General features: G+C 51.3%; 1 long non-coding RNA gene across 1 annotated transcript in view; it reads right to left on the bottom strand.

The window, feature by feature from the left end:
• Nucleotides 1–8,510: 8,510 nt before the first annotated feature.
• Nucleotides 8,511–8,713, bottom strand: part of LOC116585842 — a 224,432-nt gene continuing 224,229 nt past the window's right edge. Inside the window, exon 3 of the long non-coding RNA XR_004283785.1 lies at nucleotides 8,511–8,597. This is a non-coding gene — a long non-coding RNA (uncharacterized LOC116585842). The remainder of the gene's footprint in view (nucleotides 8,598–8,713) is intronic.

Here is an 8,713-nt window from a genome sequence, read left to right as displayed (position 1 = left end):
AATGTGATGTATGCTGCATAGGCATCCATCCTTCGAATCCTGTTCTCCAGTCCTTCCATATGGGATGTCCTGGAGCCACCCAACAAGACTCGACTGTCCCAAAGAAGGAAACCTTATAGTGTGGAGCAACTCACAAACTCAGTGTGGGAAAACCTCCTTGGCCTCATGAGGCCTGCACTTCATGAAGGGGCCATCATGGACACAAACTTCAACCTCAGCCAACGTCTGATCCTCACCCTGACTTCAGATGCAGGAGATTTCGATTCAGCCTCTGCAGAGTGGGCCTGCCGTGCCCTCGGCCCCAAATCTCACCCTAGCTTGTGTTTTCAGACTTCCTTCCCCACACTCCTGGCCCACAAGCCCTCCCTATTGGGAATTCTGGGGCTACAACGAAGCACTCTGCCTGCCCACCAGAAGAAAAACATCATCTATGGCTTTGCCCAGAAACCCCAAATGAGGATCAACCTGCTAGGCCCTCGTCAATACCCCAATTGCATAGGCTACCCTAAGCACTAACGCTCTGTCTTACATAGCCTGAGCCCAGACCTTCCGGCAGACACTGTGACAGCTGGCCGTACACCCAGCACATTGTACCTGCCATGGTCTTAGGCCATTCATCCCTTCCCATTGACCTGTGTGTCTTCCTGGAGGTATGTTCTGAGGCTGTGTCAGACTGTGCATTTTTTCCAGAGCGACCTATGAAATTGGGGTGGGCTCAGGGGCCTTGCAGTTTTCTCCTAATCTGGTGGGTATGGGAAAGTGAGACGGGCAGTTTCTTCGGGAGAGTAGGCCCAGTGATGTGGTGTGATCCTGGAGGGCATGTGGGACAGGACTTTGTGACCAGTCTTCAGACACAAACTCGGGTAAGAGTTAGGGGTGAGGTCATGGCAGGCCCGATCTGTAGACCCTGAGGACAGCTCCTCGGGATTTGAAATTCGGACAGCTGTGAGGCAGGAGCACAGGCTTTTCTGTCTGAATTGTTTGTCTAAGATGGCCACGGAATGAAGGTGTGGCCTCATGGGTCCATATGAGATTCTACCTCTCTGGGGATTCTGCCAGGCACCGAAGAGTTTGGTGTCTTTCTGGGGGATGGGGAGAGTGTGGTTTTCCATGTCATGGGTCCCATTCAAGCAGGCATTCCAGAGATGGGGTCTAGGTCTGGGAGCCTGGATAACCCCACCAAGGTTTATGTTTTGGGCTTAGTGGCATGACAGGCCCGCTCTTGGGCTTCTGGTCCAACTCCTGAGGGGGCTTGTTGGAAAAGGGTCTCAGTCTGAGGTTCACAATGTCTGTTTGTGCCAAGCTGCTCATCGTGAGTGGGCGTACTCTCAATGACCATGCACTTGGCCCTCACTCTGAGGGATGGAAAGCCATCTCAACATTCAGTTTTCCTTCCGTTGGGAAGGAGGAGTACTCTTTTGTTCTTCAGGGTCCCCCATGGGCATGAATGTGAGCTACGTTCTGGGACAGGCACCTGAATACACCGGTTGCTTCCAGATGACCGCCTCGAGCCAAGGCAGGACCCACCTGCAGGATATGTGTCCCGCTTTCTCAGTGGCTGACAGGAGGTCGGGACTCGAGCTGTGTCAGACAGAACTTTTGTGCAGAGGGCGGCCTATGATAATGGGGTGCCATTGAGAGCCGTACAGCTGGATCCTCATGTGGGGATTCTGTGCAGACCCATAGGGCACTTCTTCTTTCTGGTGTGCATGCAGAAAGCTGCGTTGTGGCTCCAGAATTCCCAATATGGAGGGCTTGCAGGCGAGAAGGGTGAGGACAGAAGTCTAAAAACACAAGCTATGGTTAAGGTCAGTGCTGAGCACATAGCCTTTCCAATGTGCAACGGTTGTTTCAAGATCTCCAGCATCTTGAGTATGTGCGAGGGTCAGATGTCTGTTCACCCTGCAATTTGTATCCATGATGGGTAACAAATGGTGGGGTGGTCTCGAGAAGACTTGGAGGTTTTCCCAAGCTGGAGCTTATGAGCCACTCCAAACAGCAAGCTGTCCTACTGCAGGACAGAAGTAGTCCTCTTAGAGGGCTCCAGGGTCCCTCATATGGAAATATTTGATAGCAGATCTCTTTGAATGGAGGCCTGGGAAGTCCACCTCGCATTACCATTGCAGCCGAGGAGCAGGGCAGGTTGGATTCACTGGCTCTGATTCCAAGTTCCAAGTGATCTGCATTGACAGAAGTTCACAGTCTAACTGTTCCCAATGCTTCTTGGTGTCCAGGGAGACATTAGAATGTGGCAGAGACCCCGGGGCCACGCAGGATTCTCCTACCTGAGGGTTAGACCCAGTTCCCAGGAGCTAGGTTTCCTTCTCGGGACAGGTGGGGTTCTCTTGTTTGGCTCACGCACTACATGTTGGACCATATGTTGGTTTTGTTGGTTTTCCAGAACAGGCCTCTGGAGACAGAGACCTAAACACCTATGCTAGTGTTCTGATGAGGTCTTATGGGCATGGCAGGTTCAATCTTCTGACTCAGGGCCATTGACCTGCATGTCTTCCTGGAGGTAGGTGCTGAGTCTGTGTAAGACTGTGCATTTTTTCCCAGAGCAGCCTATGAAATTGGGGTGGGCTCAGGGGCCTTGCAGTTTTCTTCTATTGTGGAGGGCTTGGGCAACTGAGACGGGCAGAATTTCCTTGGGGAGCACGCCCACTTATGTGCTGTGGTTCTGGAGGCCCCAAACTGGAGGGCATGTGGGTCAGGGCTTTGGGACCCAAGTGTTCAGACACAAACATGGGTAAGAGTGGGTAAGGGGCGAGATGATGACATTCCTGATCTGCAGACCCTGAGGGCAGCTCCTCAGAATTTGAAATTTGTGCGGCTAGGAGGCAGGGGCACAGGCTTTTCTGTATGGATTGTGTGTCTAGGATGGCCACGGAATAGAGGGGTGTCCTCATGGGTCCATGGGTTATTCTTCCTCTCTGGGAATTCTGCCCAGCACCCAATATTTTGATGTCTCTCTGGGGAAGAGGAAAATGCTGTTTTTTGAATCAGGGGTCCCATCCAAACAGGCATTCCAGAGATGGGTTCTGGGTTCAGGTGACTGGATAACCCAACCAAGGCTTAGGATTTGGGCCTAGGGGCATGAGAGTCCCGCTCTGTGGGCTCCTTGTCCAGTACCCAAGTGGGCTTGTTTTAGGAGGTTCTCAGGCTAAAGGTCGCAATGCCCATTTGTGCCCAGCTGCCCATCCTGAGTGTGTGGTCTCATGGGCCATGCACTTGTCTCCCACTCTGATGGTTGGACAACCATCTCAACATTCAGTTTTCCTGCCATTGGGAAGGAGGAGTACTCTTTTGTGCTTCAGGGTCCCCTATGTGTAGGAATTTGTGCTACGTTCTGGGACAGGTACATGAATACCCAAGTAGGTTCGAGCTGACGTCCTCGGGCCAGGGAGGACCCACCTGCAGGACATGGGGCCTGCTATCTGTGTGACTGACAGGAGGTTGAGGAACGGGTTACTCTACACAGAGCATTTGGGCACAGGGCGGCCTATGATAATGGGGTGACCTGAGGGCTTTTCAGGTGGATCCTCATCTGGGGTGCCAGGTTTCCTGCTATGTGGAAGAAACAGTTCTCTATTGTGCTTCAGGTTCCCCCATTGGCAGGGATTCCATCAAAAGTCTGGAGACAGGTGCCTTAATAACAAGCAGGGGTAGAGAGGATGGACTTGGGCCATGGCCACAGTAACATCATGGATATGGGCCCCAAAGTCTGCGTGGCTGACACTAGGTCAGAGCTCAGGCTCTGTCAGACACAGCACTAGTGCCCAGGGCAGCCTATAAATCGTGGTACCCTCGAGGGCTGAGCATAATGATCCTCATGTGGGGTTTCTGGGCAGACTCACTAGGCACTTCTTCTTTCTATGGGGAATTCAGAATGCAGCGTTGTGGCTCCAGAAATCCCTATCAAGAGGACACGGGGACCAGTCGGGTGAGGATGGAATTGTAATCACAAGCTATGGTTTAATTCAGTGCCAAGTGGAAGCCATTCCAATGTGCAGCGGCTTATTCGAGACATCCAACACCTGAGTAAGAGCAGATGTCAGACGTTTACTCACACTGAAGATTGTGTGTATGTTGACTGACAAATGTAGAGGAGACATCAAGAGGCCATGGAGGATTTTCCATGCTGAGGCTTGTGAGATGCTCCAAATAGCAAGGTTTCCTTCCTCTGTACAGGTGGAATCTGATTTGTTTGCTCCCGGTTCCCCCATGTGGAAAGTTTGGGTAGCAGAGCTTTCCTGCATGGATGCATGGAAAGCACACCTCCATTGACCATTGCAGCTGAAGAACATGGCAGGTTCATTCTGGTGGTTTTTGGGCGAAATAACAAGGCCTTGAGTTGACTTGGAATATCTTGCACATGGGTCACAGTGCTCGTGTTACCAGGGAGATATTAGGATGTGCTGATAGCTAAGGTGCCATGCAGGATTCTCCTACCCTGAGAGTTTGGCACAGGTCCAAGTGCATGATTTTCTTCTGGGGCCAGGAGATGTTCTGTTGTGTGGCTCATGGACCATGTGTTGTATCATAAGTTAGTATACCAGAACAGCCCTCTGAGGACAAATGCCTGAAAACCTAATCTAGTGTTACAATGAGGTCCTAGGGGCATGTTAGGTTCAATCGTCTGACTCAGGGCCATTGACCTGGGTGTCTGCCTGGATGTAGGTGATTAAGATGGTTCATACTGTGCATTAGCATCCAGAGTGGCTACAATATTGGGTTTGGGCTCAGGGAATTCCAGGTTCTCCTAATCTGGAGTGTTTGGGCAACTGTGAAGGGTACAGTTTCCTTGGGGATGGCAGACACAGTCCTGTGGTATGGCTCCAGAGACCCCATCCTGGAGGCCATGTGAGTCATGGTTTTGGGAGAGAAGTGTGCAAACACAAACTTGGGTTAGGGTTAATGGCGAGCTGATCACAGGCCCAATGCACAGACCTGGAGGGCAGCTAGTCAGGAACTGTATTTAGTGTGACTGGAAGTCGATAGCACAGACTTTTCTATCTGGATTGTGTGTCCAGGATGTCCTCAGAATGCAGATGTGGTCTCATGGGTCCATGGGAGACTATTCCACTCTAAGGATCCTGAGGGCTCTCCACAGTTTGGTGGCTTTTTCGAAGAAAAGAAGAGTGCTGTTTTCCATCTTATGGGTGCCCCAAATAGAGATTCCAGAGAGGGGCTCTGCGTCTGGGCCCCTGGAAAATCCAACCAAGGGTTAGGATTTGGGCATAGAGGCATGCCAGAGCTGCAATGCAGGATCCTGGAGGTGCAACTGAGAGAGTTTATTTGAAAGCATGCTCAGGCTGAGGGTCACAATACCTGCTTGTGTCCAGGATGGCCCTTATGAGTGGGCATGGTCTTCTTGGCCATGCAGCTGCCCCCACTTTGAGTGTTGGAAAATCATCCCAACAGTCAAAATTCATGCCATGGGGAAGGAGGAGTTCTCTATTGTGCTTCAGGTTCCCCCATTGGCAGGGGTTCCAGCAAATGTTTGGGGACAGATGCCTGAATACCAAAGATGGGTGAGATGACGGACTTCGGCCATGGCCATTCTCACATGCTAGATATGACTCCGTACTCTGGGTGGCTCACACTAGGTCGTGGCTAAGGCTCTGTCAGTCACAGCACTAGTGTCCAGGGAAGCCTATAAATCGAGGTTCCCTCGAGGGCCATGCAGATTAATCCTCAGATAAAGTTTCTGGGCAGACTCACCAGGCCCTTTTTCTTTGTTTGGGGAAGGCAGAATGGTGTGTTGTGGCTCCAGAATTCCTTATCAAGAGGGCTTGCAGACGAGGAGGGTGAGGATGGAATTGTAAACCCAAGCGATGGTTAAATTCAGTGTCAAGCGAAAGTCATCTCCAGTGTGCAGCGGTTGAATCGAATATCCAGCACCTGAGTAAGGGCAGACATCAGATGTTTGCTCATGCTGGAGTTTGTGTCTTTGAAGACCGAGAAATGGAAGGGTGGCATCAAGGGGTTATGGAGGATTTCCCACAATGAGGCTTCCGAGATGATCCAAACAGAAGGTTTCCTTCTACCAGAAAGGGGCAATGTGGTTTGTTTGCACCAGGGCCCCCCATATGGAAAGATGGGTTAGCAGAGCACTCCCGCATGAATGCCTAGAAGGCAAACCTCCATTGACCATTGCAGCTGAGGAACATGGCAGGTTCATTCAGGTGGTTCTGGGGTAAAGTACCAAGGACTTGATTTGATATGGAATCTTATGAAGATGGGTCACAATGCTGGTTTGTTACCAGGGAGATCTTAGAATGTGTTGGTGACTAAGAGGTTGTGCAGGATTCATCTACCCTCAGGGTATGACACAGGTCAAAAGGCCCTGACTTCGTCTGGGGACAGCAGATGTCCTGTTGTGGAGTTCAGGCACCCTATGTTGAATCATATTGGTATTCTAGATAGGCGTCTGAGGACAGATGTCTGAAAACCTAATCTAATCTAGGTTAATCTAATCTAGATTACCTAATGTAATCTAGGGTTACAATGAGGTCCTAGGGGCATGTCAGTATCAATCTTCTGACTCAGGACAATTGACTTCGGTGTCTGCCTGGATGGAGGTGATCAGAGTGTTTCAAAATGCACATTTGCATCCAGAGCGGCCTCCAATATTGGGGTGGTTTCAGGGGCCTTGCAGGTTTCTCCCAATCTGGAGTGTTTGGGCAACTGCGAAGGGCACAGTTTCCTTGGGGATGGCAGACACAGTCCTGTGGTGTGGCTCCAGAGACCCCATCCGGGAGGGCATGTGAGCCAAGGCTTTTGGAGACAAGTCTGCAAACACAAATTCGGGTTAGGGTTAGTGGCAAGGTGATCACAGACCCAATACATAGACCTGGAGGGCAGCACGTCAGGAATTGTAAATCAGGTGACTCGAAGGCGGTAGCAGGCTATTATATCTGGATTGAATTTCCAGGATGTTCTCCAAATGCAGGTGTGGTCTCATGGGTCCATTGGAGATTTTTCCTCTCAAGCATCCTGGATACTCCCAATTGTTTTGTGGCTTTCTCGAGGAAGGCAAGAGTGCTGTTTTTCATCTTAGGAGTGCCCCAGGACAGGGATTCAAGAGAGGGGCTCTATGTCTGTGTCCCTGGAAAATCCCACCAAGGGTTAGGATTTGGGCCTAGGGTGTACTGGCCTGGTGCATGATACTGGAGGTGCAAATGAGAGTGTTTGTTTGAAAACATGCTCAAGCTTAGGGTCAAAATGCCAGTTTGTGCCAAGGACGGCCCTCAGGAGTGGGTGTGGTCTCACTGGGCATGCAGCTGCCTCCCACACTGAGTGTTGGACACCCTTCCCAACTTCCAGGAATTATGCCATGCAGAAGGAGGAATTCTTTATTGTGCTTCAGGATCCCCCATTGGTACGGATTCCAGGAAAGGTCTGGGGATAGATGCCTGAATACCAAGGATGGATAGAGATGACGGCCCTGGGCCACGGCCTGTCTCACATGCTGGATATACGACCTGCCCTCTGGGTGGCTGACATGAGGTCGGGGCTCAGGCTCTGTCAGCCACAGCACTAGTGGCCAGGTTAGCCTATAGATCGGGGTTCCCTCAATGGCCAAGTAGATTGATCTTCATGTGTAGTACTGGGCAGACTCACCTGCCTTCAAATGCATGAGATCTCGATTCAGCACTGCAGAGTGTGCCTTCCGTGCCCTCGCCTGAATCCTATGCCCAGCTCGTGTTCTCAGACTTCCATCCTCACACTCCTGGCCCACAAACCCTCCAGTTTGGAAATTCTAGAGCCACAATGCAGCACTCTGCCTGCCCTCCAGAAGAAAAACTTTGCCCTCTGAGGCAACCCAGAAACCCCAAATGAGGATCAACCTGCACGCTACTCGACTGTACCTCAATTATATAGTCTACCCCAGGCACTAATCCTCCATCTGACACAGCCTGAGCCCAGAACTCCCAACCGACTCACAGGCAGGTGTTCCCACACTGAGCACATGGGGACCAGCCATGGACTTTGGTTGTCATCTCTTCCCAACCATGGTTTTCAGGCTTCAGAACCTAGACATTATCTCCAATCACTGCCCAGGGGTGAAAGTGATGCAGAAATCAGAACTCCTCCTTTCCCATGGCAAGAAACCTTGTGGTTGGCATGTTGTCCAGCGTTCACTGTCGGAGAAACCAGTGTGGCTCATGAGTCCCCGCCCATGCTTGAAGCAACGCTGTGCACGAACGTGCATTGTGAACCTAAGCGTGAGCCCTGTCCTCAATTAAGGCCTCTCAGTGGCTGGGCGAAGAGCCCGCATATGGGGCTTTCCATGCCCCTAGGCCCGCATTCTTAAATAGAGGTCGGGTTGTGCAGACGCCCCTCCCCAGGGCTCTGCTCGGGAATCCCTCTTTTTGTGAAACACCTGTGTTGAGAAAACAGAACGGACTCCTCCCATCCCACAAAATGACCCCAAACTCTTGGGATCCTTCCCAATCCCTAGAGAGGGAGACTTGTCCATGGCCCATGAGTCCACCTGGACATTTCACGGCCTTCAGTGACACAAAATCCAAAGACAAAAGCCTGAGCAACCGCCTCAAACTTGCCCTTTGCTCATATCCTGAAGAGTTCTCCTCACGGTCTGTTGATCGGGCCTGCCATACCTACGTCCCCAAACCTAAGCCAAGTTTGTGTTTTCAGACTTCTGTCCCCACAGCTCAGGCCCCCACACCCTCCAGGCTGGGGCACC

Source organism: Mustela erminea, chromosome 3, assembly GCF_009829155.1.
Source record: "Mustela erminea isolate mMusErm1 chromosome 3, mMusErm1.Pri, whole genome shotgun sequence".
In the NCBI taxonomy this organism is placed as follows: Eukaryota; Metazoa; Chordata; class Mammalia; order Carnivora; family Mustelidae; genus Mustela; species Mustela erminea.
This window is presented reverse-complemented; position numbering and strand designations above follow the sequence as displayed.